Source organism: Ananas comosus, linkage group 2 (genome assembly GCF_001540865.1).
Source record: "Ananas comosus cultivar F153 linkage group 2, ASM154086v1, whole genome shotgun sequence".
Taxonomy (NCBI): Eukaryota; Viridiplantae; Streptophyta; class Magnoliopsida; order Poales; family Bromeliaceae; genus Ananas; species Ananas comosus.
In genome coordinates, this window is record NC_033622.1 from 10,336,193 (window position 1) to 10,346,032 (window position 9,840).

Genomic DNA, 9,840 nt, shown 5'->3' on the forward strand with positions numbered 1-9,840 from the left:
CCTCAGCCCCTGCCAGGGCGTACAATTTGTGCGTACGTACCTCCACGTCCGATCTCACGCGATTCGATACATAAAATGTCGCGCCTTTTGCGAATTTTCCGAATTGCCACCTTTGACCTCTTAACGAAAACTTCGCAATTACCAGAGATCCGTCAGTCGGATTTTCGATCCGACAGCACCATTGCGTTCAGCACGTCGGGGGCATCAAAACTACGATCTTATTTCGTCAGATATGGTCACGGATTCGCAACGGAACCCATCCGCTCTCTAATTAATCCATATATCGCACATATACCAATGTGTAAACCCATTAAACCAACTTTCGCATAAGAAATTGACTTCCCTACCACTAGTAGGGACTCGAAACATTCTTCACCCTACTCCATGTCACAAGCACGGAGTACGAGAAGCTTTAGAATGCACAGAAAAGCAAAGAGCGGAAACCCTCTTTCGGTAAAAATCCTTTTTCTCGAAAATCGTGCATCAGATCAGAAATCCGTCAGTGCCATTGGTTCCAGAATAGCTGAACCGATCGAAACGAGCTATTGGATCGCTATGAACGGAGTCCGATACGCGCCGAAAGCCAACTCTACTCCGTGGCTTCTCCGAAAAACCGGAGTTACTATTCATTTAAGTGGAAACTAATAATCGCGTAACTTCTCCATTCTAGCTCATATTCTCCTGAAACTTGACGAGTGCTTATGTAATTAAATTACACACATAAACATCATCAACAGAGAGTTTAGTTGCATTGTCAAAATCTCAGTCCCTACACTCCCACTGACCATAGGATCACTCCCATTGTTTTGGGCTATTTCTTCATGTGGCCTCAGTGCCTCATTCTCGCCTAACAATAGGACATTTCCATTAGGTTCTTGCAACTCGTATAGTGCAAGATCCTTTTTAATCTCACTAATGTCTGGAAAATCATTCTGAAGAAAATCCACATCGCGCGACTCTATCTCAGTCATTCCTCCATCAGGATGCTTGCCATACATCACATAGCCTTTCGAGCAATCAGAATATCTAATAAAAATTTGTTTATTTGCTCTAGGGCCTAACTTTCCATATTTATGGAAAGTATTATGCACATACCCTGCCGATCCCCATGGTTGTAAGCCTTCCAAATTTGGCTTTATTCCATGCCATAACTCATAGGGAGTTGAAGGAACTGACTTAGAGGGAACTCGGTTAAGTATATAGGCAGCAGTCAACAACGCATCACTCCAAAAACTAATTGGGAGGTTGGCTTGTGCCATCATTGACCTAACCATTTCCAAAATTGTCCTATTTCTCTTCTCTGCAACACTATTTTGTTGCGGAGTACCGGGAATAGTTAACTATTTGTGTATTCCCTTTTCCTCACATAGTTCCCTGAACTGGTCTGATAAATACTCTCGTCCTCTATCAGTACGTAGAACTTTTAGAGTTCTTTCTGTTTGGTTCTCAACCTCCACTAAGAAGCGTTTAAAATAATCTAAAGCTTCTGAACGGTGAGACAACAGATATACCGAACTATAACGGGAGTAGTCATCAATGAAAGTGAGGAAATAGTACGCGCCATGACGTGCTCTCAAATTCATAGGTCCGCATATGTCTGAATGAACTAGCTCCAATGGATGAGTTGCTCTACGTGCCTTACCAAAAGGCTTTCTGCAGGCTTTTCCTGCTAAACATGGTTCACAAGGAGGTAGGCTAAGCTTAGCGAGTGACCCCAATAGGCCTTCTCTAGCTAGTCGAGCCATTCTTTCTTGTCCAATGTGACCCAATCTCGCATGCCCTTTGATAGAATCAGATACAATATCAGAAGAAACTAATAAAGCAGAATTATTGTTATGATTAATAAAATCCAAGTCCAAATCTAAGAGAAAGAAATCAATTTTTAAACAACCATTACCATAAAAGTTCTTGCCCAAATAAATATCTAACTGAGTATCCGTAAATTGGAAAGAAAAACCTAATCTAAGTAAAGCTAAAACTGTGAGTAGATTACATCGGATGTTCGGTGAATACAGCACATCATGTAATATCAAATAACGACCATTGCGCAATCTATGTTGGTATGCGCCAATTCCAAGGACTTCTTCCTCAGTGCCGTTTCCCATCATGACATAATGGCTGCTAACAAACACCCGACGATAATCCACATATCCTGCTCGATCTCTCGTTACATGCTTTGTTGCTCCTGTGTCTACAATCCAATCAGAGAGAGCGTGAGCAACAAAAATGTGCGAGCATACATAAATAANACCAATTCACTTAAAGCGTATAGAAACAGCGTCCACGGGTCTCGATTGTGACTCGGCCCACCTGGCCTCACGCCACTTCGAACATGACTCGGCCCAACCCAGCCTCACGCCATTTTGAACATGACTCGGCCCACATGGCCTCCCGCCACAGGGCAGGATGCTGGCCCATTTAAGCCAACATTAAGTTCTCTTATTATAGCAGACATCACCCTTAAGTGCTCTACCATAGAATGCTTCGGGTCCAACAAGTATTGATTGAATTTGAGATTCAATGCACGAAGTCTTGTGGTCGATGTGGCCCCATATTTCACTTTTAGCTGCTCCCACATATTTTTAGCAGTCTCATAATTCTGAAATTCTTTAATCAAATCATCGTGCATACAGCTCAACATTGTATAGCGTGCACTTCGATCTTTCTCAAGCCACTCGTTGTAGGCTTGCAAATCGCGACGGTGTTGAGCCGTCGTGTACTGTTGGTTAAATGACTAAGTATTCCTTTCTCATTAAGGAGATATTGAATTTTCCTATGCCACATGTCATAATTCGTTCCATCGAGCCGATTTTGATTTAACGAATCCACGATGGAACAATTTTTGGAAGCTATTTATCACTACAATAATGCACATAATTTTAAATTAGGCACAAATATCCACAATATTATTCTCAATCCAATTTGATTATAAAATTTCTCACTGCATCTTTAAATCGAAAATTTCGCCTTTGAAAAGACTAATAATCATCTCATCCAATGCAAAAAAAATAATAAATCAAATTAATTAAGAATAAATCCACGTCACAAATTAAATGATGAACATTATGCAATCATTATGCAATTTAATCAAAATAACACATTGCAATTTATGAAGCAATCATAACTTATATAAGACAGCAAGAAATAATATATAAAAGTTAACATGTAAATTTTAAAGAAGCAATATTGATCCTAGTGGTTTGATGAAGTAGGCCTAAAGCTTAGGGTTGAGGTAGGGGTGTAAAACGGGCCGGGCGGCACGTGGCCCGCCCGGCCCGGCACGGCTGCGGGCCGGGCCGGCAGCACTCGGGCGATGCTTGGCTATTTTGAAGACGACGGCCGGCACGGGCGGCCGAAAGGGCTTGGGCCGTGCGCTGGGCGTAGGAGAAGGCCGTGGTCAGGCACGGCACGCCGCTTGGGCCGTGCAGCCGGCCCACGGCCCGAGAACCAGGCCAAGGCAAGTTGCTTGGCCTGGGGTTTTGCTCTCCTTGGGTGGAGTGCCTTGACTGTCCAAGGATGAGCTCCTTCCCAAGGTCTGCCTAGGACCTTGGGGGTGATTTTGGCAATGGACAAGCAATTTTGGTCATTGGCCAAAACCTTCTCAACTTTTTTTTTTTTTCAAAAAAGAAGTCAAATATTTAATAAATTTAAAATTATTTTTTATTATTTTTATAATTTTATTTTTTAATCAAAAATCTCGCTTTATATAAATATATTTTTGTTTATTTTTTTTATATTTATGTATATTTTAAAAAATAAAAGGGCGGCCGGAGCACAGGGCCGGCCTCGACGTGCCCTGTGCTTCGGCCAGGTGGCCGTGCTGGCCGGTGTAGGGTTCGGGCTGCCGGCCGCCCGGATTAGCACGGGCCGGAGCACGGCATCTATCCGCCGTCGGCCGTGAATGTGGGTCGTGACGGCCGGCAGGCACCACATTACAGCCTAGGTTGATGAGGTAGTTTCACAGCCTATAGAACATGGTTTTACCTGTTTTTATTTTAGTTTGCGCCATAAGATTCCATCGCGGTTGGACTTGGCCCTGTTGATGCTATAGACTAATAAAACTCATGGATTTTAATTCTTCATGGGTTTTGTCTAATATGAAATCTGCGAATCCAGTAATACAAAAAAATTCAAGCTTATTTTAAGCTGTTGGTAAAGATAGATTCCACCAGATTTATGTATAATAATTAATGGGGTCTAAGATTGTTACAATTTTCAAATTCAAAGTTCAAAATGTAAAATAAATTTTAAAAATTTAAATTAAAATTCAAATATAAGATTAAAATTTAAATTTAAAATTAAATAATCTAATTTATTTTATGTTTTAAATTTGAAATTTAATTTGGATTGTGAAATTTAAAATTTAAATTTGAACTTTAATTTTAATTTAAGTTATCATTAACTTTAAATTAATTAATAATCTTAATTAAATTTAATTTTAAATTTAATTTTTAAATTTCCTATTTAAATTTAAATTTAATTTAGTTTAATTTTAATTTTTGGAAAATTGAAATTAACAATTAAAATTAAATTAATTTGTAACTTTTGAATTTGAAATTGATTGACTTTTTGAAATCGTTGAATTTCAGTTCGAAATTCAACTTTTTGAATTTGAAATTTCAGAGTTGAATTTGAATTTCATAAGATTGAAATTTGAAATTTAATGTTGAACTTTTGAATTCTGGAATTTGAATTTGAAATTTGAAATTTGAAATTTGAGCATGAATTTAAAATTTGAAATTTGAATTTGAATATTGAATTTTGAAGGGAAATTTCAATTCATTTAAATCAAAATGAATTGAATTTTAATTTTAATTTGAATTTAATTAATGTTGAAATTTTAAATAGAATTTATAATCTTTGGGAGCCCAAATGTGGAATTTTTTTTTTTGGTTAAGTGGTTATAAGTTTACTCTATTTTTTTGGAGTATAGTTTATAAACTATACTCAATTAGTTATTTTTTTTTTTTCGTCCAAACACTTCATAGGTATTTTCCTATCGGGCCGTAGCATAGATTAACTTGCTACGTTTTTGAGGGTATCAAGTGTGTCCTTAATTTGGTCTCGCGAAGAAAAGGTGTCTTTGCTTGCATGCACGCCCATCGCGGACGGGCTCCCGCATGCCCGTAGGCCCAACTCGAGCGGGTCTTCCGCGATGGGCTCCCGCATTCCCGCAGGCCCAACAAGGGTGGGCCACCTAGTAAGCCCAGCGCGGGCGGCCTCGCAAGGCCGCCGGTCTTGCGCATGCAGGCCGCTGCAGGCCTTGTGCATGCGGGCTGCCGCAGGCCCTACACGGGCAGGTGCTGGAGGCCCAGCGCAGGTGGCCTCTCAAGCCTACAGGCAGGACGTAGATCCTGCGCATGCGACCCTCCGCAAGCCTGGCACGGGTTAGCCTCCAAAACCCAAAGCGGGCAGCATGTCGGTTAATTTGCAAAGATCAAGGAAGCAATCATATGTGATGTTGACTTGCCAATTGCGAATCAAAACTTCACCAACAATAATTTTTATATTTTTTAACAACATAAAAATATATTCGATGTTAAAAAAAACGAATCATCGAGTTAAAACAAGAACTACATGGCTCTGATACCACTGTTGGATAAAATTAATTAAATACCCAAAAATCAATCGTCGCAAAAATCACATAGATTTTTACATGCCTCTTTATGGTGCGGAATTAATGTTGTGATTATCAGGATCTGATCTCGTCTTGTTTTACGAACTCGTTGATCCGTCAACGTCCTGTCTCAATTTGTTGCACGTTGTTCTTACTCGTTGCAATCCGGCTACTAGAGTCGATCGCCGCCCACCGCCCAAATCCCTAGGGTTTATGATGGTGCCCTAGAGCGAACCCAAGAGAGAGAATTTTTGTGGAGAGATGATTCTTCTTTTTTTTTTTGTTGTCTTTCTTCTGTCGTATATGGTCAATACCTCATGTATTTATAGGCCATAAGGGAGACGTTAATCTTAATCATATTCTAACTAAATCTCACATAGTTAAAGATTTAAACAGATTAGGATTTATCTGTTAGATTTATTCTTTATCCCAAATGGACTATAAATATAACAAATAATTATAAATATTTATTTCTTATCCCATATAGATTAGAAATATTTTAGATAAGTCCCAATGTGGACGAATCCTAACACAAATAAACATATCTAAAGTTGTAGATCTATTTTTAAGTTGCAATAACAAAAAAAAAAAAAAAATCATACCTCGTTTGAGTGCGCGCGGGGTGTGGGTAGTTCGGGGCTATTCGTACAGAGTGAGAAGGGCGGCGCAAGGGAGCGACGGGGGTGTGCGGTGAGGTTCGTGTTGGGGAGTATAACAAAGAGAGAGAGCTCCGTCTAGACCAAGGTGTAGAGAGAGAGAGAGAGGGAGAGGAAGAAAAATCTGAGCCTAGCTTGGTCTGGACCAAGGCGTAAAGAGAGAGAGAGAGAGGGAGAGGGAGAAAAATCTCAGAGATAGAGNTTCATAGGATTATTTTCCTACCGGCGTAGCATAGTTTAACTATGCTACGTTTTTAGAGGTATCCAAACGGGTCCTTAATCTTGGTCCAAAAAACGGGTTGCTGGCATGTGCTTGCATGCAGGCCCATCGCGGACGGGCTCCCGCATGCCCGCAGGCCCAACTCGAGCGGGTCTTCCGCGATGGGCTCCCGCATTCCCGCAGGCCCAACAAGGGCGGGCCACCTAGTAAGCCCAGCGCGGGCGGCCTCGCAAGGCCGCTGGTCTTGCGCATGCAGGCCGCCGCAGGCCTTGTGCATGCGGGCTGCCGCAGGCCCTACACGGGCAGGTGCTGGAGGCCCAGCTCAGGCGGCCTCTCAAGCCTACAGGCAGGACGTAGATCGTGTGCATGCAACCCTCCGCAAGCCTGGCACGGGTTAGCCTCCAAAACCCAAAGCGGGCAGCATGCGGGTTAATTTGCAAAGATGAAGGAAGCAATCATATGTGATGTTGATTTGCCAATTGCGAATCAAAACTTCACCAACAATAATTTTTATATTTTTTAACAACATAAAAATATATTCGATGTTAAAAAAATGAATCATCGAGCGAAAACAAGAACTACATGGCTCTGATACCACTGTTGGATAAAATTAATTAAATACCCAAAAATCAATCGTCGCAAAAATCACATAGATTTTTACATACCTCTTTATGATGCGGAATTAATGTTGTATATAATTATCAGGATCTAATCTCGTCTTGTTTTACGAACTCGTTGATCCACCAACGTCCTGTCTCAATTTGTTGCACGTTGTTCTTACTCGTTGCAATCCGGCTACTAGAGTCGATCGCCGCCTACCGCCCAAATCCCTAGGGTTTATGATGGTGCCCTAAAGCGAACCCAAGAGAGAGAATTTTTGTGGAGAGATGATTCTTCTTTTTTTTTGTTGTCTTTCTTCTGTCGTATATGGTCAATACCTCATGTATTTATAGGCCATAAGGGAGACGCTAATCCTAATCATATTCTAACTAAATCTTACATAGATAAAGATTTAAACAGATTATGATTTATCTGTTAGATTTATTCTTTATCCCAAGTGGACTAGGAATATAACAGATAATTATAAATATTTATTTCTTATCCCATATGGATTAGAAATGTTTTAGATAAGTCCCAATGTGGACGAATCCTAACAGCCATGATCATATAACATATAGGGTGCGTTTGGTTCGAGTTATCCTGGCAGGATTACAGGCAATCCTGCCAGGATAACTGTGTTTGGTTAATCCGCTATGTAATCTAGTCGTTAATGTAGCATTACAAATCGAGCAGGATTACATCGAAAATATTAACGGGAGTGGGGTCGTGTATCTTGCATTACTGAAACCCGTTAATACTACATATTATATAAAATGACAATTTCACCCTCCAACAACCCCAAATCTAATTAACAGCATTATTTTCATCTCTCTCTCGTCTTCCCCCCTCTCTCTCGTATGCCGCTTTCTCTCGCTCTCTCTCTCTCTCGACGTCTCTCTCTCTCTCTCTCTCTCTTTCTCTCTCTCTCTCTCGCATGAACACCTATCATCTTCTATTGCGTCGTCCTCCCAGGTAATCATCACGATCTCCTTCCCTCCATTCGTCATTTCTGCAAAAAATAATATTCAAATGACCACAACAAGGGTAATTTTGAAAAAAACTATACTTTTATGTCAGGATTACTAAATTTTATTAACTGAACCAAACGTATTAATGCTATAAGCACTGTAATCTAGTATTACATTACTGCATTAAACCAAACGCACTAATACAGCATCAGTAGTAATCTGATGCTAAAATCTAAGATACCTGGATATGTCGAGATACTTTGTAATATTACATAACTCGAACCAAACGGGCCCATAGAGTTATATTGCCGTAGTTGTACATGATTTGAGATGAGCATGTTAGGGATGGGTAGATTCTCGGATATTGTCATTCTTTTGTTGTATATTATGATGCATGAGAGTTGCATAATGTCGGATTCTATGTTATCTTGGGATGAGTAAATTGCATGCTCTTGAATGTGGAATAGAACTTAATATTGCAAGTCATAACATTTCATGTATAAAATTGGATATTGGTCGTTAAGAACCCTAGATATACATGTGAACTAGTGGTGAGGCTAGAGTATGGATTTAGACAAACCTTGTGTAGCACTAGGTGTATTGATAGTTGTAGAACTTGAACCTAGTGACAAGAATTGAGTGAAATTTCAAGTGCGAATGACGGTTTGAGTCATTTGCATGTATAGCATGACAACTAGCACCTTGTCATTGGGATTGAAATAGATCCCCAAAGGTTGCTATTGGGATTGAAATAAATCCCCAAATATTGTCACAAGGGTCAGTAGTGAGTTCTTTTGGTTGAGAGAACTAGATCATACTCGTATAGTCTGTTACAGCTTGTGGAGGCCACGACTCCACAAGTAGTGAGTTCTAGAGTGTCACACGAAAAAAGCGGGCGAGGATCACAGTAGAACCTCCCCAGCAAACAACCATGGTGGTGGCTCGGGTGTGAAAGATCTCCTCCCCACATCGCCAGCCAAGGTGGTGGCTCGGGAGTGAAAGACCTCCCTACTTGGCGGTGTGAGTTGGGTTCGACCTTAGGATGAGCTGGTATGATTGGATCATGAGGTAACAGAGGAAGATATCTGAGTATAGTAAGTCTTGTTTTTGGCTACCTTGTGTAGTATTGTTGTAGTGTCACATGGTTGGTGACGGGTCGATTATGCCTCCTCAACAAACAGGCAAAGGTGGGTGATTGGGTCGCGTAGCGCCTCCCCACATGGCTGAGAGGGGTGAGTTGGGCTTGACCTTATAGCAAGCTTCCTGATTGGGTCAAGAATAAGTAAAGGGTCAAGTTGAGCATATTGAGCCTTGGAACATATCTTTACTCGTAAAGGTATAGTAGTGTTTATTCCAATTTATGTATAGTGTAGTTATTTACTGCTTCTTGATTTTTGTATCTACTTATACTTGATTAGACATAGTAGGAAAGTCGGTGAGGTTGGCAGCCGAACACATTGGAAACTTCTTTTAATTCTCACCCCTATTTTGCAGAGCCAACTATAAGCGAAGTGGCATCAAACCGAGGCGTGGGTGTTGCGTCTTAGATTGCAAGGTCACCAAGTGTAGGTTACCCATGTTCAAGTAAAAGAAAAGATTGTAAAGGTATTTGGAACGAAAATGTAATTGCAAACAAATATTGTATTTTAAGGAAATGACATGTACCAAATGTTATATATCTAAGTTGGAAAATATATGTATAAATGTGATTGTTCCAATATTGTAATAGTTAGATTTACAAACTCGCTCTTGTGATATGCCCTCATACAGAACTGTGTT

The 9,840-nt window shown here is 40.3% G+C and overlaps 1 long non-coding RNA gene across 1 annotated transcript in view; it reads left to right on the forward strand.

Annotated features, from left to right (window-relative positions):
• The window catches only part of LOC109726510, a 17,614-nt gene extending 7,774 nt beyond the window's left edge, over positions 1-9,840 (forward strand). The window contains exon 3 of the long non-coding RNA XR_002220546.1: positions 9,556-9,840. This is a non-coding gene — a long non-coding RNA (uncharacterized LOC109726510). The remainder of the gene's footprint in view (positions 1-9,555) is intronic.